This window comes from Triticum aestivum, chromosome 4D, assembly GCF_018294505.1.
Source record: "Triticum aestivum cultivar Chinese Spring chromosome 4D, IWGSC CS RefSeq v2.1, whole genome shotgun sequence".
In the NCBI taxonomy this organism is placed as follows: domain Eukaryota; kingdom Viridiplantae; phylum Streptophyta; class Magnoliopsida; order Poales; family Poaceae; genus Triticum; species Triticum aestivum.
In genome coordinates this window covers 263,464,437-263,492,325 of record NC_057805.1, presented here as the reverse complement: position 1 = coordinate 263,492,325, position 27,889 = coordinate 263,464,437, and positions in this window count along the sequence as shown.

The following is a 27,889-nucleotide window of genomic DNA, read 5'->3' as shown; positions in this document are numbered from 1 at the left end:
CCGATTGAAAATGGGATATTTTTGTTTTAACCTGGCAATTGCTCCGCACACGGTTCAACAAAATGAGTGTGTGCGATCCACATCAGAAAGCATATGTCAATCGTAGCGGAACCGTCGGTGATACACAACAGATTGCAAACTATTTGTAGCGCTACGTGTGTGTGGGGTCTCCAGAACTATTTGTGATATTACAGTATCGCACACGAGAGCTCGGAGTAAACCGTACCCAATGTAAAATACAATCCCAGTTGTAACTTTTTCAGGAAACGTGTGGGATCCCAAACAAAAAGCATAGGTCACTCTTGCCGCAACCATCGGTGATACACAACAAATCACAAACAGTCTGCAGCACTTGTGTGTGTGCGAAGGGGCCCCTGAACCGTTTGTGATAGAACATTATCGCACACGGTAATTGTTGGGAAACGGGCGCGATGGAGTCTTGCATGGCAGGTGGTTCCATAGAAAACTCGTGTGCAATGGGGCACGTATCGCACACAGTTCATATGTTGTCCCATGTGCCTTACATTCTGTTTCCCAAACGATTCATTATGACACACTGTTTGGTTTCACTGCGTCATTAGAAACGTTTAATCACTGATCCCACATGTGCGAAAGAATTTAGTGTGTGCTGCATCGCACATGATTACATTTTGCAAGGCCTCTGGATCATGGCTCCATATCGACGACGGTTTCTGGGTCATGTGGGAAGGACCCCCCCTATCACCCACACTCACTTGGCAACGATTCCAAATGCTGTCGCAGAACGGGGTTAAAAACCGTGTGTATAGCACCGACGCGTACCAGTGATGAGCATTGCCACCTTTGCGTTCGAGATCTTAGTGTCCTCAAGTGTGCGGTGTTTGGTGATAAGCGTTATAACTTGGGGGCCATTATTGCGAGGAGGTTACATCTTAATGCTAAAGATGGAGACTTATTTGGTGGGATTTATGCAACTCGTTTAGCTAATTATCTGGGTGTACCCAGAAGAGGGAATGATATTGAGTTACCACCTGTTTTTCTAGATTATAATGCTATGGTATGCTACCAGTTTCTTGAGAGGAACGAACAGTCCCTTCAGTACTGACTAATCTTTGACAGATGGCGTGCCATCCATATTACCCTTCCTGCTCCTGCCTTCTTTAACTTTCAGGTAAATCGGAGATATTTTATAACTAGAGAGAAGGCGAACGAGTATGAGAGAGCAGCGAAGGCCGCTCGCCTCCAAGAAGCAGCTCACCAAGCGGTCGCTGCCGCAGCACAGTACAACCCCAACTATGATTTCAGATATAATCCGGGCCAGTCGTGGCCCTAGACCAACTTAGGACAAAAGCCTAAGCTTGGGGGAGTACGTATTTCTCACCGACATTACATTCATGTTCACACACTCATTTCAGTTGTCGGTCTTCATACTTTTTCATTGTATATCCATGTTAGTTTATTTTCTTTTCCCCGCTTTCTTCTTGTGTGTTTGAAAAACTTTATGAAAAACAAAAAACAAAAAAATTAGTTCTAGTTTAGTTTACTTTCCATGTTCATTTAGTAGTACTATTAAAATAAAACCCAAAAAGACTTTTCGTTCTTCTTTTGATTGTTGGGACCTTTCCCGTGTAAATAGTTTTTCTCGATCTTGTTTTACTTTCTTCAGAAAAAATACTCCCAAAACATTTTAGTGGGTTTGTTTGAAATTATTTTCTTTTCTTTGGCGTCGAGAGGAGAAGACCATGATGAAAATTTTGAGTGGCTCTCATATGCATTATTGTTAGTCTAAGAAAGAGCCCATATTACTTTGTCTTCTCCTTTGAATAAATGTTTGCAGATTCCAGCTTCGTCCAATGCACGGGCACTATTATTATCCACACCGTTCAGTCGTGCAAGTGAAAGGAAATAATGACGATATATGATGAAATGATTGAGATGAGGAAAAGCTAGTATGAACTCGACCTATCTTGTTTTTGTAAATGTGATTAGTTCATCATTCCTGATTCAGACCATTATGAATGGAACATGTTTGCAATGATAAATAGAGATTATAGTTACTCATTCCATGCTTAATTAGCTAGGAGACTATAATGGTTTACCTTGTGTGCCAACATGCTTTTAAAATGGTTGTGATGCAATATGATAGGATGGTATCCTCCTTTGAATGATTCGAGTGGCTTGACATGGCACATGTTCACGCATGTATTTGAAAATAAATCAACATAGCCTCCACGATATTTATGTTCATGGTGATTTATATCATATTCATGCTTGCACTCAATGTTGGTTAATCTCAATGCATGTTTATGACGGTTGTCGCTCTCTAATTGGTCACTCCCCAGTCTTTTTCTAGCCTTCACTTATACTAAGCGGGAATAATGCTTGTGCATCCACTTCCATAAACCCAAAGTTGTTCCATATGAGTCCACCATATCTACCTACATGCGGTATTTACCTACCGTTCCTAGTAAATTTGCATGTGCCAAACTCTAAACCTTCAAATGATAATCTGTTTTTTATGCCCGAATCGCTCATGTGGCGACTGAGGGTCGTCAGTATCTTCCATGCTAGGTGGGTTATTCTCATGATGAGTGGACTCCGCTCATCATTCACGAGAAAATGGCTAGTAACCGGGATGCCCGATCCCATGCTCAAATCATTTCAACATATAATTGTAGACAAAACTCGCCTAGAACTGTTGTTAGTTGGACGGTACCCGTTGTTTCAAACCAGTCGTGGAATGTGCTTGTTGGAGGTGAGGGGGTATAAACTTTACCATTCTGTTTGGGAACCGCCTATAATGTATCTAGTATGGAAGATACCGAGATCTCTTGGTTGTTATGTTGACAATGAAAGCATACCGCTCAAAATATTATTCACCTCTGTTTTAAAAATTCGAGCTCTGGCACCTCTACAAATCCCTGCTTCCCTCTGCGAAGGGCCTATCTGTCGGATTTCGGGCTCCGCAGACCCTTGTTAGATTCGAACTCTGGGGTGCGTGCAAAGAACTCAACCTCCCCAGTCTGCCTACTCGCCAATCTCACGGCCTGGCTTGATGGACATGAAGGAAATGATAGACAGAAGTTTACCTAGGTTCGGGCCACCTTGTGGGGTAAAACCCTACTCCTGCTTTGTGGTGGATTGGCCACGAGGGGCTGAGGATGAACTAGTACAGTGGGAGAACAACCTCAGGAGAAGGTGTGTTCTTGTGCTGGAGTGAGCTGTTGGGTGTAAGGATGGAATGGGTCTGATCCCTCTCTACGGTGGTGGTGCTGCTCTACTTATATTGGTCTTATTCCCAAGCGGAGGCAGGAAGGGATCCCACAACGGCCAAATTTGAAGGGAGACAACTAGTACATCTTATCCTGACAAAAGCTAGTCTTCGCCTGCAAAGTCTCTGGTTGTGACGCCGTTGTTGGCTCGGAGATGACCTCCGTCCTGCCGTCCTGGTGGTCTTGGTCTTGTTGCATGGGAATGGAAAACTTTGGCTGATTCCTCGGGACTCCGTGCCCGCGCTTGCCTCTTTAGGACCAAAGAGGAAACTGTTGTACTGCGCCCGCCTACCCTTGGTCGTCACGACTCATGTCATCCGAACCTCGCGAGGCGAGTCTTGCATAGAAATATCAGCTCCTCAGGAGCCAGCCTGAGGAGCCCGCTCCTTCTAGAGGTCTTGGTGTCGTCCGCCTCGCGAGGCTTGGCTCATCGCGAGGGTCTTGAGTTGTCGAGTGCTGGAGATGGGCCATACCAGGCCGTCGATGGAGCCACGCCGTGGGCCGAAGGGAGGCAAGTCTTGGTACCGCCGTACCCAGAACGCCGACAGTAGCCCCCGGGCCCAAGGTTCACTCGAACTTGGCTTTGAGGCGAAGCCAAAGGGCAAGTGCAGAGCGCCGCAGGCCCTAACCGCTTGTGGCCTCGGTCGATGCGTGGCTCGCGATGGGACGTGGGCATCTCCACTTCCCCACGCTTCGTCGGCAACCGTACGACTTGACAAGAGCCTACTGCATGCAGAGAAAGATCATCGTTGCGTGGGATCATGGAGGCCGGCGGCTGGCCTCCCTCCGGCTATAAATGAGGGGAGGGGTGGAGCCCCCCTCACTCATCGCCATCTTCTCACTGCCCGCTCCTTCTTCTTCTTTGTCTCGCCGTCTTGCTATAGCATCCATGGTGCCAACGAGAAGGTTCTCCGCGGGCAAAAAGAGGAAGGCCCCCAAGGATGGGCCAGGTTCTCCGCCGCCCAAGAGAGGCCATGGTCGCCCCTGCAAACATGCCGCGACCCCGGGGGTAACTCCTTCGAGGGTTGGCGTTACCTTGTGCAGCTGCGGTGGTGCCTCCTCTCGCGGTGAGAGCCGCCAAGGACGGGGCAGCCCCTGCGATGAGGAGAGGCATGCCATGGTCGCCCGACCTCCTCGGCCATGCTTCCACTCCACGGACGCGTTCCCGGAGTTTGTCATGTGGTCAGAGAGGCCCGCTAGCACCTGGCTCCAGCTCCCGCGCTTCTTTGCGGGTGAGTTGCCGCCCACGTGGCTCCCAACAAGGACAGAAGGAAGGGGGAGGCCAAATCCCTCCCCTTCCTTTCCCTCTTCTCCTTTTTCCTTCCCCCTGTTTTGGCCTACATGGGGCGCACCAGCCCCCTAGGGGCTGGTCTGTCCCCTTCTTGGCCCATTAGGCCCATGTAGTTGCCGGGGTGATGCCTGGAACCCCGCCGGTGACCGGATATGTACCCGGTACCCCCGGAACACTTTCGGTGTCCGAATGCTATCCTCCTATATATGAATCTTTACCTCTCGACCATTTCGAGACTCCTCGTCATGTCCGTGATCTCATCCGGGACTCCGAACAACCTTCGGTCACCAAATCACATAACTCATATAATACAAAATCGTCATCAAACGTTAAACGAACTATGTAGACATGACCGAGACACCTCTCCGGTCAATAACCAACTGCGGAACCTAGATGATCATATTGGTTCCTACATATTCTACGAAGATTTTTATCGGTCGTACCGCAATGACAACATACGTAATTCCCTTTGTCATTGGTATGTTACTTGCCCGAGATTCGATCTTTGGTATCTTCATACCTAGTTCAATCTCATTACCGACAAGTCTCTAGTGAAGAGGCCGGTGTCACGGTTTATCAACTCCTAGAGATCGAGCCCATGGATACACCTAAAGAGGAGGAAATAAAACGGAAATATGCCTGCGGCAAGCCTCTAGTGAAGCCTGAGGAGGTCAAGCTTCTATCAACAAGAATATATCAATTGCATGAATGGTACATGAAAGAAGCCAAGACTACCAATCGAGAGTCCCTCATGGTCAAAGTCGCTGACGAGTTTTACTACCATGGAAAATATCTGTGGGTTGAGTTTCAAGAAATGTTTCAGTTATTCAATCAAGACGCACTCGACAAATATATCGTCTGTTGCTATTGTTTGTAAGTGGTTTCTTTCTGTAATTAATTTATTTCTCTAGCTAGCAGTAGTGCTCGTTCTATTCATTACCTGTAATTATCCTCACTATATTCTCTTCTGTGGTAATATGCAAAATGAAGATGTTTGAAATGAAAAAAAACTGGACGCTATGGCATTGGGTTCATTGACCCAAATACCATTAATGAAAATACCTGGTCACAAGAATATGATTGACCATACAGAGAGAAAAGCTTGCTAGAGTTCTTGAAGCGCCTAAATACCTGTCCAGAAATACTACTTGCTTACAACTTCCGGTGATTCACACTGTCTTGTACTACAAATTCTGTTTTTGCTTACTAGCTAGATGTTAATAAGTGTATAGGTTTTAGGCTAGTTGACGAGTTATGCACATGCCCGCTTAATTAGACATGCAAATGTGTGTGCATGCAGTTTCCACTGGATCTTACTAACCATTCAAGTTGATGAGGGAAAAGTTGAAGTACTGGACTCACTACTTAAAGAAGTTACTAACTACGAAATCGTGAAGGGGATGGTCAATAGGTAATTTCAATCATTATCGAACTATGTGTCGGCCTCTTTAGTTCGTCATTTCCTAATATCAAATAATTAATAAATCCTTTATTCAGTTTCTTTGCCGGCGGGCAGGGCATGGGAAAAGTTCATCAAACAGGTTGATGGCCCATGGAAACAAAAGCTGATATGGCTTCAACCCAAGGTAATTAATTAAGTAGTACTAGCTAGCAAGCTAACATCGCTTTAATTCTAGTTTCAATACCATTAATTATCATGCTTGATTAATTATTATCTGATTGAATTATATTCTCGTAAAGGCCCCGAGGCAGGCGCCGGGGACTGATATATTTGCATACTACGTTTGCGAGAACATTCGCATGATGACGTCCAAAAGGACCAGAACTGAAAGAGAACAGTGGGTACGTTTGCCAGAACACTATTCACAATTTTTACATCATTATCTAATATATATATACACACAACTAATAATACATGCATATTTTAATCTCCTCCTTAAAGATGAAGGAGATGCGGGATCAGCTCCTACTAGAGGATCGCGTAGCTGCAATTCAAGAGGAAATAGCGGGATTTTTTCTCGACCAGGTCGTAGATCCCAAAGGAGAATTCCATTATCCGCTACCGCAGCAATGCCTCCATATAATGATCTGCAAATTGTAGGAGAAATTGTATATGCCAAATGTTATATATATATATATGTGTGTGTGTGTGTACGGTCATGCCAGACATTCGATGATATATATATGATCGGTTCTACGAGAAATTATATTTATATATATGCATAACGCGTAAAATATGCAGTAGCGTAAAATATGTTTCAAATGAAAAAGAATTAATAAATGGAAAACACAAAATTAAAAGGAAAAATAAATCATAAAACCATAAACCCTAAACCTTTTAGTCCCGGTTCGTGTTACCAACCGGGACTAAAGGTCTCCAAGCCCCTGGCACGTGCTCGTGCCACGTGGTGGGCCTTTGGTCCCAGTTCATGTTGAACCGGGACTAAAGGGGGGGACCTTTAGTCCCCACGCTTTAGTGCTGGTTCCAGAACTGGCATTAAAGGGCCTCACCAACCGAGATTATAGCCTGTTTCAGCACTAGTGTGCTCATGAAATGCTTATGCATGCATGCAGCTTGTCAGGCCCCCAGCTCTTCATTTATTTCTCTATTGCTCACGGTCTGCGCCTGGCTTTGTACAAGGGGTTAAATGCAACTGAGGCAAGGCCTGTAGAAAAGGGTGGCTGCTGGGCAGGCCCCGACAGCCGCGCCTTACAGGTAGAACTTGCGGAGATGCTCAATATTCCATGAGTTTTGCAATTGAATGCCATGTCCGGTCTCTAGACGGACTGCGCCAGGTCTGGTGACTCGAACTACCCGGTAAGGGCCTTCCCACTTTGGCGTCAACTTGTTTGTACCCTTGGCGGGCTGAACGCGCCTAAGGACAAGGTCGCCTTCCTCAAAACACCGGGCAGGAACCCTGCGGCTGTGATAGCAACGCAGGGCATGCTGATAGTGCAGCACGCGTAGTAGCCCGAAGACGGTTCTCCTCTTAAAGCACAACGTCTTCACACCGGTGCTGATCCTGCGCTGCTTCATTGTAGCCAAGCACTTGAGGCGACCCGTAAATGAGTTCCATGGGGATAACTGCTTATGCCCCATAAATTAGGGAGAAAGGAGTCTGCCCGGTAGCTCGATTTGGTGTCGTACTGAGGGACCAGAGAACTACCAGTAGCTCATCGATCCATCGCCTACCGTACTTCTGCAACATATCAAATTTTCTTGTCTTGAGTCCTCGCAACACTTCAGCGTTCGCCCTCTCAGCTTGTCCATTGCTTCCGGGGTGTGCAATAGAGGCAAATGAGATCTTGCTTCCGAGTAGGGACCCCGAAGCGGCACACCAATCCTTTCAAGAACTTGATAGCTGACTGAGAAGTCACCTTTCTCATGACATCTACTTCCAGCCACTTTGTAAACTTGTCAATGGCAACGAACAAGAAATCAAATCCCCAGGCAGCTCGGGGGAAAGGGCCGAGGATATCGAGCCCCTAGACCGAAAATGGCCATGACAAAGGGATTGTCTGAAGAGCTTGTGCAGGCAGATGGATGTTCTTGGAATGGAACTGGCAGGCTTCACACTTGGTGACTAGCTAGACCACATCTTGGAGGGTTGTGAGCCAATAGAATGCTTGCCAGAATGCTTTCCCAACTAATGCCCTTGATCCAATGTGGGATCCGCACATGCCTTTGTGTATTTCCGCCAGCAGTTCCTTTCCTTCTTCCCGACAGATGCACTTCAATTTCACACCATTGGGCCTTCTTCTGTATAGAGTGTCATTCACAAACTGATACATACTGGCCCTCCGGGCTACTCTTTCTGCTTCCTCTTGCTCATCGGGAAGTTCTCAAGTTTGGAGGAAATGGACTATGTGCCTTGCCCAAGTTGGAGCCTGGAGCTCGGCAACAAGGACTAGCGGCACCTCCTCATCTGCGGGAGTGCGTTCCTCGACCACGGGGACCTGTGGCCCGGCAGGAGAGCGCAGCCCGGCAATCGATAGGGAGTTGTTTCGGCAGGGTCCCTACTAGGAGCCCCGGAAGGCTCTACCGGGAGAGGCTTACCGGAGTCCAACTTCCTCCTCTTTCTGTGTTGCCGGGGATACGGAGGGCTGACTAAGATGGATAACAAATGTTCCTGGTTCCACAGGAATTTTTTGTGCAGCACACAGATGATTAGCTATCCTGTTTTCCGCATAGGGTACGTGCTATGTTTGCAATCCGTCAAAGCGCTTCACCAATCTTCTCACTTCCTCAACATATGCCTCCATCAATGGACTTTGGTAATCCTTGATGACTTGTCTCACCACAAGTTGTGAATCTCCTCGAATGATCAGCTTCTTGATTCCCAATTCTATGGCAATCCTGAGCCTGGCAAGGAGCCCTTCATACTCGGTTGTATTGTTGGTTGCCTCCTCCCGGGGAAAATGCATCTGGACGACGTACTTCAAGTCCTCCCCTGTGGGAGCAATGAGAAGCATGCCAGCCCCTGCACCTTGAAGGGGGAATGCACCATGGAAATACAAGATCCATTCTTGGGGTGCTTCCGTGCCGAGGGTAACTATTTCCAGTACTTCTTCATCAGGGGTTGGCGCCCATTCTGCAATAAACTATGCCAATGCCCTGCTCCGAATTGTTGATGTGCTCTCAAATTTCAGGCCGAAGCTGGATAACTCCAAAGCCCACTCCACTATTCTGCCGGTAGCCTCAAGATTTCAGAGTATCCTTTGCAATGGAAAGCGGGTGACAACCGTGATCTTATGGGCTTGGAAGTAGTGGCGCAGTTTCCTCGAGACCATGATGAGGCCAAAAATCAACTTTTGCACACCAGAGTACCTCGATCCAGCCCGTGTAACATGGAACTAATGAAGTAAACTGGGCGCTGCACCACTTTCTTCCTTGCTGCATCCTTGGGGTTGCCCCTGCTGTCGTGCTCTTCTCTGTCCTGATCCTCATCTGGTCCTACCGGGCTTTGCTCACTCTCTGCTTCCTCCACTTCCCGTTGTGCCACTAGGGCTACACTAACCACTTGATTAGTTGCCGCTATGTACAGCAGCAATGGTTCTTGTGGTTTAGGGGGAACCCAAGTTGGCACAGAGGACAAGTGGGTCTTCGAATCTTGTGAAGTTGCGTCTACTTCCGGGGTCCATTTCATGGGCCCTGCCTTCTTCAAAATTTTGAAGAACGGCAGGGAGCGCTCGGCAGACTTCGAGATGAATCTGCTAAGTGCGGCAACGCACCCAGTCAGACGCCTCACATCTTTGACTGTCTTAGGTGCCTGGATCTGCTCGATAGACTTGATATTGTCGGGGTTGGCTTCGATCCCACGATGGGACATGAAGGACCCAAGTAGCTTGCCGAAGGGAACGCTGACGATGCCATGTACCTAGGTTAGGGAAATAGACCTGATCTAAGCACCCTACCCAAGGACATTGCCCTACAATCAAGGACATTTAAAGGACAGTGCATTCTACCGACTGAAATCACCACATGACACAACACACTCGACTGAGAGTTCACTCGGATAGCCCAATTCCATTCGACCATACCGGAAACCACTGGGAGTATAGAAGATCTGAGGTCACTCTGAATGACAACGGTCGGGCGTTCACTCCGTAGTCTTAATGGTCATTTATGTGACTTTAATGCTGGCGTTACCAGTAACGTTCCTATCTTTATGTACATTGAACCCTGTGTAACTGAGGGCCGGATGGGTCTGGCGAACTCTATATAAGCCACCCCCTCCTCAGGCACAAGGGTTCGCACCCCCTGTAACTTCATGCATAATCCAATCGACCGAGCCTCCGGGCACCGAGACGTAGGGCTGTTACTTCCTCCGCGAAGGGCCTGAACTCGTAAACCTTGCGTGCACAACCTCACCGTAGCTAGGATCTTGCCTCTCCAAACATACCCCCTATTCTACTGTCAGACTTAGAACCACGACAATTGGCGCCCACCGTGGGGCAGGTGTCTTAGCGACTTTCCGGTGAGGTTGCATTTTTTCCGATTCCCATTATCATGTTTTCTGGCGGTGTTTTTACTGAGGGCCGCGAGATCCATCTCGGCGCGCTCGTCTTCGTCGCCGACGACTCCGCCTGGCTCCAGGAGGCCCCTCTCGACGTCGAGGCGCTCCCCGTCCGCGGGGCGACGCACTTTCGCGCGTGCGTTGGCGGCGTCCTCTTGCAGCAGCCGTCGGCCCAGTATCGGTCGGCTCCTGTGGTGTCTTGGCTCCCCGTTGTGTGCCGTCACAAACGATCTGGTCGGTCGCGGCTTCAGCGGTGGGTGAAGCACGCGGTGGCACGCCAATCGGCTACCCCCCAAGTCGCGGCAATCGAGCCCGACGAAACTCTCTATGGCCTGTTCGATCTGTCGACTGGCTCCGTCGAGACCCTGTCCGAATGCGACAGCAGCGATGTAGCGACCCGACCTCAGACGGTCAAGTCTCTTTGCTTAAGTGTCATCCCTCGATCGGTAATGCTGACACACACAGTACATGAAGGATTTATAACAGAGTAGCAATCACACACTTATTACATCGAATGTCTCAATAGAGAACTTATTACAATAAATATGGCTTAAGGCCATCTAATACAATAACAGTGGAAGGCTTGAAAGATAAAGTGAGTCCATCAACTCCAACGGCATCACTGAGTGAAAGACCACGACCTAAGGCTCCTTACTCATCGTCTGAAAAGTCTGCAACATGATACGTTGCAGCCCGAAAACGGGTCAGCACATGGAATATGCTGGCAATATAACACAAGAGAGTAATGAACAGAATAATGCTACCACTACATGCATATATGGCTGGTGGAGGCTGTATGGTTAATATGTTTTGCGAAAAGCCAATTTTTCCCTACAACAAAGGAATATATTTTATTTAACTACAAAGTTGGTTGAAAACATTGAGAATGGTAAACCCCATCTCAATCCCAATTAAAACATAATTAATAACCCAATCTAAATTAATCTTGTAATAGAGTGATGAGATCCACATGATAACCCAAGAACTAGATACTCAAGACATCCATAACCGGGGACACAGCTAACCATGATTAGTTTGTACACTCTGCAGAGGTTTGTGCACTTTTCCCACAATACTCGATCTCCTCTGTTTGATTTCTCGCACCACATGATGTTTGAGAAACGAATGACCGAGACACAGTCTTTCCGAAGAGGTCCCCTTAACCGATAGATAGGCATGTACACCTACAATCCCCTACATCTGCTAGCCCATCATGGAAAGGTTTCCCACAACTTACTCAACTATGCCAGAGCCCATAATGGCATGTGGCTGCACATGGAAGTTTCTAGCATGAATAATCTTATGATCCCTTTGAGCCTGGGTGGCAGTCCATAGGAGAATCACACGACACCCCGGGATTTCCAAAAATACAGGCAACACTGGGATCCCCAGGTGCCTCAATCCACCCAGGTGTGTATTAAAGTTGCCACCTTAAGTTAACCATTAATTAAAAATGCTCACATCTGTCATGAATACACTCAAACCCAATCCACGTCTACAAGCATAGCATAGCAGTATAAGCAACGTAGAAGTAACTCCAATCGGTTTGATAATAAACAGGTGAATAGGTACTACCTCATCTACTTCCCAAACCCACAATTTTAGAACAGATCCTAACCATGCAATTGTTTGAGGATTGATCTAATGCAATAAAACTGGGTAGTAAAGAGGTATGATCAAAGTGTTACTTGCCTTGCTGATGATTCGCGAAACCCAGAGACTCGTAGTACCACGCTTCGCACTCTGGGTACTCTATCGCAAACAAACAAGCATACAATAAGCAATCAATCAAGGGCACGGGTAAAACTCAATAAGAGATCTAACCAGAAAGTTCAACTTAAGCACTCCGGTTGGGAAAAAAGAATCAAATCAAACGAAGCAACAAAACTCAAACGGCAAAAGAAACAAGCTTCAATTACTAATCTGGACTAAATTCAAATTTTACAGTAGCAAAAACTTGTTTAAGTTGATTAAACAGAAAGAGGGCTTAGAGACGAAACTCTAGGCGCTTGAATCGCCTGATTCCGATAAATGAGCGAAAAGATAAACTAAAACGAAAATCGGATCAGAAATCGCGATCGAAAATAATCGCGGAAAATCCGAGAAAAAGAAAAACTGACGAACAGGCTAACGAACAAGTTCGCTGTCTGCGACTAAACGGTGAAAAACGTTCGTTAAAACAAACATACGAACGGACGTTCGCTAAATAACTAAACCGAAAAAAAGATCTAAAATAAAAAAACGCATTTAGGGTATCGAAAAAAACGATCGGTTTTCTCGCGAAAACCGAGGCAGCGGTGGCGGCTACCTCCAGCAGGTCGGGCGGTGCGGCGGCGAGTGGCGGCGGGTGGCAGCGTGGGGCGGCGGGGCTGCGCGGCGGCTAGGGCTTGGCGGGGCGCGAGCTGATGGGCTTCGGGGCTCGGCCGGCGCGGCTTATAAAGCCCCCCGGGGCGGAGTCCCGCTCGGGTACGGCCCGAAGTTTGTTTCGGTTTTTTTTAATTATTCCGCACAGAAAAACGAGTAAAAGAAATACTAAACGGACTCCAAAAATCCTGAAATAAAATTTCCCCGTCCTCTACAAATCTACCAGACAAGGTGAACATTTATTTGGGACTCTAATGCAATTTTGAGAAAAACGCATATTTTTCCTAATTCAAATAAGATAGCGATAAAACTCCGAATAAAATTCGTATTTGATTTTAATATTAAATCTCCAATATTTCTTTATTTTTAGGAAGTCATTTTATCCTCTCTGTTTTATTTTTATAAAAGAAATATTCAAAGAGAAAATAATTAAAGTCAAACGATCCTCTTTTCAAAATTCGAGAAAAACTCGAATATGAAAATAATGAAATTCCCAACTCTCTCCGTGGGTCCTTGAGTTGCGTAGAAATTCTAGGATCAAACCAGAATGCAATAAAATATGATATGCAAAGATGATCTAATGTACAACATTCCAAATTGAAAATTTGGGATGTTACAAACCTACCCCCTTAAGTTGAATCTCGCCCTCGAGATTCGGGTTGGCTAGAAAATAGGTGAGAGTGATCCTTCCGTAGGTCCTCTCGTTCCCAGGTGGCTTCATCTTCGGTATGGTGACTCCACTGAACTTTGCAGAACCTGATTACTTTGCTGCGTGTGACTCGGCTGGCAAACTCGAGAATCTTGACTGGCTTCTCCTCGTAGGTCAAATCGCTATCCAACTGTATCGCTTCCAGCGGCACTGTATCTCTCAGAGGAATATCAACCATCTCTACGTGGCACTTCTTCAACTGAGAAACATGGAACACGTCGTGAACTCCTGACAATCCTTCGGGTAATTCCAACTTGTAAGCAACTTCTCCCATACGTTCCAAAACTTTGTATGGTCCCACAAAACGTGGTGCTAACTTTCCCTTAACTCCAAAGCGCTTCAATCCTCGAAGTGGGGATACACGGAGATACACTCTATCTCCGACTTTGTAAACTGTCTCCTTGCATTTGGAATCTGCATAACTCTTCTGCCTGGACTGGGCTACCTTGAGTCTATCGCGAATCAGCTTAGCCTTCTCTTTAGACTCTTTAATCAAATCTGGTCCAAACAACTGTCGGTCTCCAACTTCATCCCATAACAACGGTGTCCTGCACCTCCTTCCGTACAATGCTTCCAAAGGGGCCATCTTCAAACTGGCTTGATAGCTGTTGTTGTAAGAGAACTCTGCATACGGCAAATTATCTTCCCAACTAGATCCATAATCTAGTGCACAAGCTCTCAACATGTCCTCCAGAATCTGATTGACTCTCTCGGTCTGTCCATCCGTCTGTGGGTGAAAAGGTGTACTGAACTCTAGCCTGGTTCCCAAAGTTTCATGCAACTGATTCCAAAACTTTGAGGTAAACTGGGTTCCTCTATCTGATACAATTGTCCTCGGAACTCCATGCAGACATACGATCCTGGTCATGTATATCTTTGCCAACTTAGCACTAGTGTAAGTGGTCTTCACTGGGATGAAATGAGCTACTTTCGTCAAACGATCGACTACAACCCATATCGAGTCATAGCCTAAACAAGTCCTGGGCAATCCCGTGATAAAATCCATGCCTAGCTTGTCCCACTTCCATTCGGGTATCGGCAATGGTTGTAGTAATGTTGCTGGCTTCTGATGCTCTTCCTTCACTCTCTGACATACATCACAAACTGCTACATACTCTGCAATATCCTTCTTCATTCTGGTCCACCAGAAACTATCCTTCAAATCCAGATACATCTTGGTATTTCCTGGGTGAATCGAATATGGCGAATCATGGGCCTCTTGCAGAATCTACTTCCTGATCTCCGGATCATTTGGCACATATACGCGGTCCTCAAACCATAAGGTGTCGTGCTCATCCTCACGAAATCCTTTAGCTTTTCCTTTGCTCATTCTTTCCTTTATCTCGGCAATCTCCTTGTCCGTCTTCTGAGCTTCTCTGATCTTATCCATCAATGTAGATTGAATCTCCAAAGCTGCTACATAACCTCTCGGAACAATTTCCAAACATAGCTCGCGTAGGTCATCTACCAACTCCTTGGGTAATCCTCCGGTCATGAGTGTATTGACATGACTTTTGCGGCTCAACGCATCGGCTACTACGTTAGCCTTTCCAGGATGATAATGCAACCTCATGTCATAATCCTTAATGAGTTCCAACCATCTCCTCTACCTGAGTTTCAACTCCTTCTGCGCGAAGATATACTTCAAACTCTTGTGATCCGTGTATACCTCACAATGGTTTCCGATGAGAAAATGTCTCCAAGTCTTCAACGCATGCACTACGGCTGCTAACTCCAAATCATGCGTAGCATAATTTAACTCATGGGGTTTAAGATGTCGTGAGGCATATGAAACAACTCTTCCCTCCTGCATAAGTACGGCTCCAAGTCCTCGACGTGAAGCGTCGCAACACACTTCATAATCCTTGCGTTGATCTAGCAGAATCAGCACTGGTGATGTAACCAAGCGTTTCTTTAACTCCTAAAAACTGGCCTCACATTCCTTAGTCCATTTGAACTTGGTGCACTTCCTTAACAACTCCGTCATAGGCTTTGATATCTTTGAGAAATTCTCAATGAACCTCTGGTAGTATCCTGCGAGTCCAAGAAAACTCCGGATCTCTCCAACTGACGTGGGTGCTTCCCAATTTGTCACAGTGACAACTTTGGTGGGGTCTACCGCTATTCCTTCTCCGGATATAACATGTCCAAGAAATCCAACTTCCTTCAACCAAAATTCACACTTGCTGAACTTGGTGTATAGCTGATGTTCTCTGAGCTTCGCAAGTACTAAACGCAAATGCTCTTTATGCTCCTCTTCATTCTTCGAGTAGACCAGAATATCATCAATGAACACCACGATGAACTTATCCAAAAACTCCATAAACACTTTGTTCATCATGTTCATAAAATAGGCAGGTGCGTTAGTCAGGCCAAATGACATAACGGTATACTTGTATAGCCCATACCTCGTGGTAAAAGCTGTCTTAGGTATATCCTGCTCTCAAATCTTCAGCTGGTGGTACCCTGATCGCAGATCGATTTTGGAAAACACCTTAGCTCCTTGAAGCTGGTCAAACAAATCATTGATCATTGGCAGTGGGTACTTGTTCTTGATCGTCACCTCATTCAACCCTCGATAATCAACAACCATCCTTAACGATCCATCCTTCTTCTCCACTGGAAGCACTGGCGATCCCCAAGGTGACAAACTTGGGCGAATATAACCTTTATCCAGTAACTCCTTGATCTGCTTCTTAATTTCCTCCAAATCCTTTGCGGGCATTCTGTACGGTCTCTTAGATATTGGCCCCATGCCTGGCAAAAGCTCAATTAAAAACTCAATGTCTCTATCCGGTGGCATGCTTGGCAACTCTTCTGGAAATACATCCGGGAAATCCTTTACCACTGGTACTTCCTCCTATACAACTCCTGATAAGGAATTTACTTGAGTCCTATTCGGCACATGCCGGGATACATACTTGATCCTTCTTCCTTCTGGGGTGGTGAGCAGAATCGTCTTACTGGCGCAATCGATGTTTCCTCCATACATCGATAGCCAATCCATACCCAGAATCACATCCAAACCTTGTGACTCCAAAATTATCAGATCCAAGGGGAAAATATGCCTACCTATGGTCAATGGCATATGAAAATATCCTTGGCTTGCCATATACTTTGCTCCTAGCGAGCTTACTAACAAAGGTGTACTAAGAACTTTGGTGGGCAGTTTATACTTATCCACAAATCCCCTTGATATGTATGAATGCGATGCACCAGTATCAAAAGAACAACTGCAGTAAATGACTTAACCAAAAACTTACCTATTACTGCATCTGGTTGAGCTTCAACCTCCTCCACGTTAACGTGGTTCACTTGTCCCCTGTTGAAAGGGTTGGGCTTCTTGCCAGAGCTTCCATTGCCGTTTCCATTCTTAGCTTCAGGACATTCATTGGCGTAATGTCCGGTCTTCTGGCACTTGTAGCAAGTAACGTGACTTAAATCTTTCTTGGCGGCCATTGCCGGGTTGGAACGGTTCTGTCCGCTGCTTCCTCCATTACCATTCCCGTTCTTGGGGCCACTCTGATTGTGTGAACTTCCTCCAGTGTGATTGTGACTTCCATGGTTATGCTGAAGGGGTCCTCCCTAGTTCGGGGTAAAACGGGGTCCCTGCTGAGCTCCAGAATTGTACTTCCCTTGTCCATACTTCCTCTTGCGGCAGTCAATCTGCTGCTGCTTCCCTTCTAGCATGAGAGCTCTATCTACCAACTCCTGGTAGTTATTGAAATTTGCCACCATCAACTGCATGCTCAGCTCATCATTCAGTCCTTCCAGAAACTTCTCCTGCTTAGCTGCATCCGTAGCGACGTCATCTGGGGCATAACATGCTAGCTTACTAAAGTCATCCACATACTGGCCAACAGTGCGCCCTCCTTGGCGTAAGTTGTGAAAGTCACGCTTCTTTATGGCCATAACTCCTGTTGATACATGGGCAGTGCGGAAAGCCTGCTGGAACTGGTCCCATGTAACAGTGTCGATGGGGTAAGTGACTATGAAATTCTCCCACCATGATGCTGCGGGTCCATCAAGCTGATGTGCGGCAAAACGCACTCTCTCCGCATCTGTGCATCCTACAGTAGTCAACTCCCTTTCAATCTTGCGGAGCCAATCATCTGCAACAATCGGCTCGGTGCTACTGGAGAACACCGGCGGATTCAGCCTAAGAAAATGGGCTAAGTGATCAACAGGTGGTGGTGGTGGGTTGTTCTTGTTGTTGTTGTTATTCCCCTGATTCTGATTCTGGACTAGTAGCTGCATCAATGCATTCTGCTGCTGGATCAACTGAGTGAGCTCCGGTGGGAAAGCAAATCCATTGTCGCGTCTCGGAGGCATCTGCTGGGTTTAGAAAAGATGAGAAAACAGAGTAGAATGAGGTCTAGGGGGAAAACACTACCCATATGCACATGAGACAAACACAATCATATCACTCAATCAATCAAACAAGGGCATAAAATCGGTCTAGAACTATCGTTACAAAAGTGCTCGGACTATACTATATACATGGTGGAATACTACTACTGATATGGTGGTCGACTAGAAAAATTGATCGGTCGAAGACTCCATGATATCCGCTCCAGCTTCATCAACATAGTCATCATCGCTATCATCGGGATCCGAGTCGGTGTCGTCGATGATGATGTAGTTCTCCGGGCAAGTGGAATCGTCATCTTCTCCTCCTGGCGCGGGGTCTCCCATGAACACTCCCAGCTTCCTTGTCAGGTCGTCCTTCTTCTCTATTAGTACGACAATTTCCTCCATATAATCCTCGCGAGTAGCCTTGAGTTCTTTCTCCAGTTCCATGATCCTTGTCATCGCCTTCTTCAAATCTGTCATGCCTGCGCACATCTGGTTCTCCTGGCGTCGAATGTGCTGGTTTAACTCCTGGATGAAAGCTGCAATCGATCTATCCTTCCTGGTGCTGATCATCTCCCATTGCTCATCTCGGCGCCCACAAATCTGGTAGATAGTATCCTTGAGATCCTTGTGGTAAACTTCCCCAATGCGTCCCACGGTGATGTGGGCTGCCATACTCTTTCCTAGACTCCAGGTTGGTGCATCAAAGGAAAACTCTATGGCCTCAGTGACTGGCGTGAATGTCCTTCCTAGAACTTGAACTCGAATCATCCAGCGCTCCTCTTCTGGTAAAGTGGCGTTGTAAGTCCTGGTGAAGCTTGGTATTCCGATGTTCAGGTACCTAGTAACTTCCTTCAAGTGGCATCCAAAAGGGGTGTCTTCATCCGGTTGTGTGAACTTGTTCCTTGCGTCCGCCATCCTAAAGAGTAGAAAATGGAGAGGAGTCATAAATGAGAAGAAAATATTGATCTAGGGCTTTAGCTTAGTGGTCGTGTCCTACAGTCAACGTGTGCTCTGATACCATCTTGTAGCGACCCGACCTCGGACGGTAATGCTGACACACACATTACTTGAAGAATTTATAACAGAGTAGCAATCACACACTTATTACATCGAATGTCTCAAAAGAGAACTTATTACAATAAATATGGCTTAAGGCCATCCAATACGATAACAGCGGAAGGCTTGGAAGATAAAGTGAGTCCATCAACTCCAACGGCATCACTGAGTGAAAGACCACGACCTAAGGCTCCTTACTCGTCGTCTGAAAAGTCTGCCACAAGATACGTTGCAGCTCGAAAACGGTTTAGCACATGGAATATGCTGGCAATATAACACAAGAGATTAATGAACAGAATAATGCTATCACTACATGCATATATGGCTGGTGGAGGTTGGATGGTTAATATGTTTTGCGAAAAGCCAATTTTTCCCTACAACAAAGGAATATATTTTATTTAACTACAAAGTTGGTTGAAAACATTGAGAATGGCAAACCCCATCTCAATCCCAATTAAAAGGTAATTAATAACCCAATCTAAATTAATCTTGTAATAGAGTGATGAGATCCACAAGATAATCCAAGAACTAGATACTTAAGACGTCCATAACCGGGGACACAGCTAACCATGATTAGTGTGTACACTCTGCACAGGTTTGTGCACTTTTCCCCACAAGACTCGATCTCCTACGTTTGATTTCTCGCACCACATGATGTTTGAGAAACGGATGACCGAGACACAGTCTTTCTGAACAGGTCCCCTTAACCGATAGATAGGCTTGTACACCTACAATCCCCTACATCTGCTAGCCCATCATGGAAAGGTTTCCCACAACTTACTCAACTATGCCAGAGCCCATAATGGCATGTGGCTGCACATGGAAGTTTCTAGCATGAATAATCTTATGATCCCTTTGAGCCTGGGTGGCAGTCCATAGGAGAATCATACGGTACCTCGGGATTTCCAAAAATACAGGCAACACTGGGTTCCCCGGGTGCCTCCATCCACCCAGATGTGTATTAAAGTTGCCACCTTAAGTTAACCATTAATTAAAAATGCTCACATCTGTCATGAATACACTCAAACCCAATCCACATCTACGAGCATAGCATAGCAGTATAAGCAACGTAGAAGTAACTCCCATCGGTTTGATCATAAACAGGTGAATAGGTACTACCTCATCTACTTCCCAAACCCACAATTTTAGAACAGATCCTAACCATGTAATTGTTTGAGGATTGATCTAATGCAATATAACTGGGTAGTAAAGATGTATGATCAAAGTGTTACCTGCCTTGCTGATGATCCGCGAAACCTATAGACTCGTAGTAGCACGCTTCGCACTCCGGGTACTCTATCGCAAACAAACAAGCATACAATAAGCAATCAAGCAAGGGCACGGGTAAAACTCAATAAGAGATCTAACCAGAACATTCAACTTAAGAACTCCGGTTGGCAAAAAGAATCAAATCAAACGAAGCAACAAAACTCAAACGGCGAAAGAAACAAGCATCGATTACTAATCTAGACTAAAGTCAAATTTTACAGTAGCAAAAACTTGTTTAAGTTCATTAAACAGAAAGAGGGCATCGAGACGAAATTCTAGGTGCTTGAATCGCCTGATTCCGATAAACGAGCGAAAAGATAAACTAGAACGAAAATCGCGATCGAAAATAATCGTGGAAAATCCGAGAAAAAGAAAAAATGATGAACAGGCTAACGAACGAACGTTCGCTGTCTGCGACTAAACGGTGAAAACTGTTTGTTAGAACGAACGTACGAATGGACGTTCGCTAAATAACTAAACCTGGAAAAAAACTGATCTAAAATAAAAAACGCATCTAGGGTTTCAAAAAAATTGATCGGTTTTCTCGCGAATACCGAGGCGGCGGCGGCTAGCTTCGGCAGGTCAGGCGAGACGACGGCGGCGGCGGTGCGGCTCTGGTGCAGCGGCGCGGCGGCGGCGGCTCTGGCAGCGTGGGTGGCGGGGCGGGCGGCTTTGGCGGCGACTAGGGTTTGCCGTGGCGCGGGCTGATGGGCTTCGGGGCTCAGCCGGCGCGGCTTATAAAGCCCCCCCCCCCCCGGGCAGAGTCCCGCTCGGGTACGGCCTGAAGTCGATTTATTTTTGTTAATCATTCCGTGCAGAAAAACGAATAAAAGAAATACTAAACGGACTCCAAAAATCCTGGAATAAATTTTCCCTGTCCTCTAAAAATCGAACGGACAAGGTGTACATTTATTTGGGACTCTAATGCAATTTTGACAAAAAACGCATATTTTTCCTACTTCAAATAAAATAGCGATAAAACTCCGAATAAAATTCTTATTTGATTTTAATATTAAATCTTCGATATTTCTTTATTTTGAGGAAGTCATTTTATCCTCTCTCTTTTATTTTTATAAAAGAAATATTCAAAGAGAAAATAATTAAAATCATACGATCCCCAACTCTCTCTGTGGGTCCTTGAGTTGCGTAGAATTTCTAGGATCAAACCAAAATGCAATAAAATATGATATGCAAAGATGATCTAATGTATAACATTCCAAATTGAAAATTTGGGATGTTACAAGCGACCCTGCGGTACAAGTCCTGATGGTCAACACGCCGTGCAGCCCGCCTGGTTTTCGTCGCAGCGACGGAGGCGACGGCGGCGGTGATCCGTCGCAGGTTCATGACGAGTATCATCCCGAAGCTGTCAGGACCCCGATTCCAAGTCACACCGATCTAGCCTGTAACACCTCATATAACATTGCGGCCTCACGCACGGTACTCCCACGGGTGTCGCCTTACCATGGCCCGGGACCGTTTGCGCCTTTTGGCTCACGTATATGATAATGTCGCTAGCATCCATATGACAGAGAACCCGGGCCGACATGGCTAGTCGTGAACCCAAAGCGGCACTAACGTATGGGGACAGGCATACATGAATCAACATCGAACGTGTCGGTCAGCAGCGTGTGAATCCGGGCTGTAGCACTGGGCTAACAGGACTCCGGGAACCCGGGCTGTAGCAGGCTAGGCAGGACTCCGGATGTCACCGCGTGACATTTCTCCGAAGGGACAGACACAGGAACGATATGACTCACATGCCGGCCAGTCAAGTGTCCAGAGCAGTAGTGCTGGGCTAGCAGGACTCAAGTGAACCGGGCTGTAGCGGACTACTATGGCTCAAGGAGGCACTAGACTACATTTCCCCATAAGACAGGCTGCTAAAGATAAACAACTAGATTGTAGGATCCCACACATACCAAGCATTTCAAACATACACACAATATGCTCGATATGTGCAAATACAACATGGCATCACAACAAAACTCTACAACTCAAGTACTTTATTTAAAGGGCTCCGGAGAGCCTTACATAACTTGTTCATACAGATAGGGGTCACATGACCCGACACTCAAGTCATACAATCATACAAGCACATGCGGAAGCAAACTGTCTGGGTACAGACACTAGAAAGAAAGAAGGCTTGACGAAGCCTGTCTATCTACATAGGCCCTTCACAAGCCTAGATCACCACCTGGGTGACGCGTCACTCGTCGTCGTCGAGTTCTACGTAGAACCCGTCAGAAGGGGCGGTGTTGTCGTCTGAAAACAATAATTAGGCAACATGAGTACAAAGGTACTCAGCAAGTCTTACAACAGATCCTACTATACATGCTCATTCTCAAGAAGGTAGTGGGGTTATTGCAGCAAGCCAGCTTTGACTCTTGGCTAAGCTATCCTACGGTACACCACTTGTGAAATAGTTTTCGCACACGAGTCCACTAATCACCATCTCAATACTCCACCGTGGATCCTCCCTCGTCATCCAACGAGAGGGCCATCCGCGGTACTCACACTTATCTTGAGGCTTTTAGTAGTATCCATTTACTTGTCTATGAACTGCATAAGCGACCAAGTAGTCCTTTACCGCGGACGCGGCTATTCGAATAGTTTCATACCCTGCAGGGGTGTACTTCGTCACACACGCTCTCACCACTTATCGTCGCTACACGACGTGTACTCGGCAACCTTCAAGCGGAAGCCCAACGTGGGTGTCGGCCACAGCCTACCTAAACACCCGAGTCTCTAGTCCAGGTTTATCGCCTATTCAGGTTCCATCCGCAGGGAGTCCGGCCGAGGTTTCCACATACGGCCCCGAACGATGTGTGCAGGGTTCCCGGTCACCAAACGGGCGACTCGGTACACCGGGCCACGAGCCTACCGCATCACAGCCCACCCCTTGGTCAGCGCTGTCCACGGCCTCCAGCTTACTACAAACACCAGAAACTACGTGCAACTCCTGGACAGAGGACAAGGGTGAATAAGAAGCCGAGGGGGTCCATTGGTTTCGGGCCCAATGTGTGGTAGTAGCTGAATCTTAAATCACGCATACAGATCTCAGTTCTTAGGGACGGTCTCAATGAAACAACCCACCATGTACTCCTACATGGCCTCCCATCGATACCTTTACCAAATCGTATTCAACACTTTACTCTCTTTACCGACACACACACTTTCACTCTAGTTCATCACCCTGATGAGCCAGACCTGACACAACTCTAAGCATAGCAAGCATAGCATTGTAGGAACACAACAAGGCTCAATCAACTCCTACACATGCTAGTGGGTTTCATCTAGTTACTGTGGCAATGACAGGTCATGCAAAGGAAAGTGGGTTCAACTACCGCAACACACAGCAGTTTGAATCGCGTTGTCTTAATGCAGCAAACGAGAGCAGGAGCGAGAAGATGGGTTTGTATCGAAATGATCAATGGGTTGCTTGCCTGACAAAGTGGTGGTGGGATTCTGCCCTTCAGTTGGATACTCGTGAATATCCTCGGAGGCAGGACCTACCACAATGAACACATCGAAGCACAATCAACACCAAGCAAGTGCAACAATATGATGCATGCATGGGACATGGCAAAATGGATGTATTGGGCTAATGCAACTAAGACCAGATGGGTTTGGACTAATTTGAATCAAAGATTCAAATTCCAAGTTCATAAATGGCCCATGTTAGTGCTTTATCTTGTTCTGTATAAAACAGTAGGTTAACTTGCTTAATCATGCATGAAACCAGTGCATATGGATAGAATGGATTTTTCTGATCATTTTTCATATATAAATCTTTTCATTCTGAGCTATAGATTATTTTCTATGATTTTTTGAAGTTTGTGATAATTTCTGGAATTTCCAATATAAGAATAATTCCAGTAAAAGCTTTACTGCGTTAGCCTGACGACAGTGTGACGTCAGCAGGTCAACGGGGTCGTCCAGGTCAAACCTGACGTGTGGGTCCCCTGTGTCAGTGACACTGTTAGGTAATTAGTTAATTAGGATTAGTTTTAATTCTAACTCAGATTAGTTAGCAGGCGGGCCCCACTCGTCAGTGACCCTGGGGGGGTTGACCTGTGGTCAAACCACGTTGACTCGCCGGCGTTTAGCCGCCGGCGACGTCCAGACGCGGCAGTGGAGTGTGGGATCCCCCTCCAGCGACCAAAAGGACGGCGGAGAGTACCTATGTGTAGCTGGGGGCGAACCGCGTCGACTGGTGGTGGTGGAGGAGCTCGGGGTCGCCGGAATCGACGCTGGCGACGAGCCGGGCGGCTGCCGGGTACGGACGTAGTCGAAACCGTAGCTAGAGAGCGCGGCGAGGAATGTGCGAGGGTGCTACGGGTTCCTGGCGTTGCGGTGAAGCTAATGGCTACGGTGGTGTGGCCGTTGGATGGCCGGAGCCTCGTCGGCGACGAGCTCGTGCGGCGGCGCGTACGGGTGAGCTTCGTGCGGTGGCTACAGAGCTCGAGAGAGAGAGAGGAGAGGATGGGAAGGTGGCCATGCTCACGGCGGTTGCGACGGAGCAGGCGGCGAGGTCGGAAACGAGCTGTAGCAGTGGCGACGGCGGAGGAGATCTCCGACGGTGAGCGGCGAAGGCGAGGTCGGTGACGGAGCTTCGGGGCAAACGAGCGCTCGGGGCTCGCCTTGCTCGAAGGAGTGGGCGACGGCGGTGCTGTAGGACACGGTAGTACGGCGCAAGGTCGACGGTGGCCGCGGTTACTCCGGTGAGGTGTCTGCGGCGACGTCGGCCATGGTGGAGAGAAGGCGAGGGAGAGGCGATGGGGGAGAATGGCGATGTCCGGGGGCTCGGGGCGCGTCGAGAGAGGTCGGCCATCTCATCCGCGGCGGGGGCGGCAAGCTGCAGGCGCCGTGGCGAGCTCACGCTCGCCGGCGTCACCTCTCTGCCTGCTCTAGCGAGAGCAGGCAGCTGACTGGCGCGGGCCAGCACAGTGCTGCGCCGCCAGGTGGGCTGCCAGGTAAGTCTTCTGCCTTCTGTTCTTTTCTCTTTTTATTTATTTCTGTACTGTGTTTTGAAATAGTAAAAATACTATTTCATTTGGAAAAATCCTGAAAATATTCTGAGGCACCTTTGAGATTATTCCCAACAGCCTAAAAATACCTTCAAGATTATTTGGGCATTTAAAAATATTTATAGCATTTAAAATGCCCAAATGCAAATACTTATGGCTTGTGCAAAAATCCAAGATGGCCTCCAAAAATATGAAACCATTTTTGGCAGAGGTTTTAGCCAAGACCAAAGGTGGTGAACATTTATGGAGGGCATTTCAGGTTCATTGAAAGAATTTTAGTAAACGCTAGTTGTTCCAGGGGGGTGCTGGGGGTTTCTGGCATCCCCATTTCAGGTTTCTGTGAAATGTAGACATGATGCAACACTCTAATGCATGAACTAACTAGGATGTGACAACTCACCCCCACTCAAAAGAATCTCGTCCCGAGATTTAGGATCCGTTGGGAAGAAGGTGGGGTACTCAAGTCGGAGACGATCCTCCCTTTCCCAAGTAGCTTCTTTCTCGGAATGGTGTGACCATTGAACTTTGAGAAACTTGATGTTTCGGCGTCGAGTGGTACGCTCGGCTTGATCAAGGATTCGAACGGGATACTCCCGATATGTGAGATTATCTTGGAGATCAAGCGTTTCGTGGTCCACTCCATGGATAGGATCCGAGAAGCAACGCCTGAGTTGAGATACGTGGAAGACATCATGAACCTTGGAAAGATGCGGAGGTAGTTCCAATTGGTAGGCAACTTCTCCTCGCTTGGCAAGAATGCGAAAGGGTCCAATGTAGCGAGGGGCCAATTTGCCTTTGATACCGAATCGATGGGTTCCCTTTAAAGGAGTCACCCGAAGGTAAGCCTTCTCGTCAACCTCAAAAGTCATAGCCCTATGTTTGTGATCATAATGGCTCTTTTGGCGAGATTGGGCTGTTTTCAATTTCCCACGAATAATGCGAACCTGCTCTTCTGCTTCCTGGATCATATCCGGGCCAAAGAGTTGTCTTTCCCCGGTTTCCGACCAGTTAAGAGGCGTTCGACATTTTCGTCCATAGAGAACCTCGAAAGGGGCTTTGCCCAAACTAGCTTGGTAACTATTTTTATAAGCGAACTCGGCGAATGGAAGGCATTTCTCCCAATCCATGCCGAAGGAGATGACAGAAGCTCGGAGCATATCCTCCAGAATTTGATTAACTCGTTCTACCTGACCACTTGACTGAGGGTGAAAGGCGGTGCTAAAAGAGAGACGAGTTCCCATAGCATTTTGGAAACTTTCCCAAAATCGAGAGGTGAAGAGACTTCCACGGTCTGAGTTAATTTCCAATGGAACACCATGAAGAGACACTATTCGGGAGATGTACAAGTCTGCTAGCTGGCTAGCGGTTATACTCTCACGAACAGGTAGGAAGTGGGCTACTTTGGAAAGACGATCGGCAACAACGAAGATAGCATTATTCCCTCTCTTGGTCCTGGGAAACCCGGTAATGAAATCCATACCGATTTTATCCCATTTCCATTCAGGAATAGCTAGAGGCTGAAGGGTGCCAGCAGGCCGTTGATGCTCTGCTTTAACTCAACGGCAGACGTCGCAATTAGCAATGTATTGAGCAATTTCTCTCTTCATCCTAGTCCACCAAAACCTCTGGCGTAGGTCTTGATACATTTTAGTACTACCGGGATGAATGGTGAGAGGAGATTCATGAGCTTCCTTAAGGATCAATCGCCTCAGGTTGCGTACCTTGGGAACCACTAGGCGGTCTCCAAAGAGCACAACACCTTGGTCATCAACGGAAAAACAATCCGCAACTCCTTTCTTGATGTTTCTCTTAATACGGGAGATTCTCGGATCTACCTTCTGAGCTTTAATGATCTGATCCGTAAGGGTAGGTTTCGCCACCAGGGTGGATAGAAATCCTTGAGGAACAATGTGAAGGTTAAGCTTACAGAATTCCTCATGGAGAAGTGGTTGACTTTGTTGTAACATCAAGTTGTTACAATAGGATTTACAGCTTAGCGCATCAGCCATGACGTTGGCTTTGCCCGGGGTGTAAGTAATTCCTAAGTCGTAGTCTGAGATCAACTCAACCCAACGTCTTTGCCTGAGATTCAAATCCGGTTGAGTGAAGATGTATTTCAGACTCTGGTGGTCTGTGAAAATCTCGCAACGATTACCGAGAAGGTAATGTCGCCATGTTTTGAGTGCATGGACTACGGCTGCAAGCTCTAGATCATGTGTGGGATAATTATCCTCATGTGGACGCAACTGTCGGGAAGCGTAGGCAATCACATGACGATCTTGCATGAGTATGCAACCTAGTCCTTGTCGCGAGGCGTCGCAATAGATAACAAAGTCCTTAGAAAAATCTGGTGGTACGAGTACGGGAGCAGATGTCAGGCGTCTTTTCAGTTCCTGAAAGCTGAACTCGCACTGTGAGGTCCACTCAAACTTTTTATCTTTCTTGAGGAGTTCGGTTAGAGGTTTAGCAACCTTGGAGAAATTCTCGACGAAGCGGCGGCAGTAGCTCGCTAAGCCAAGGAAACTCCGAACTTGCTTGACCGTTTCAGGGGGAGTCCAGTCAAGGATGGCTTGAAGTCGTTCGGG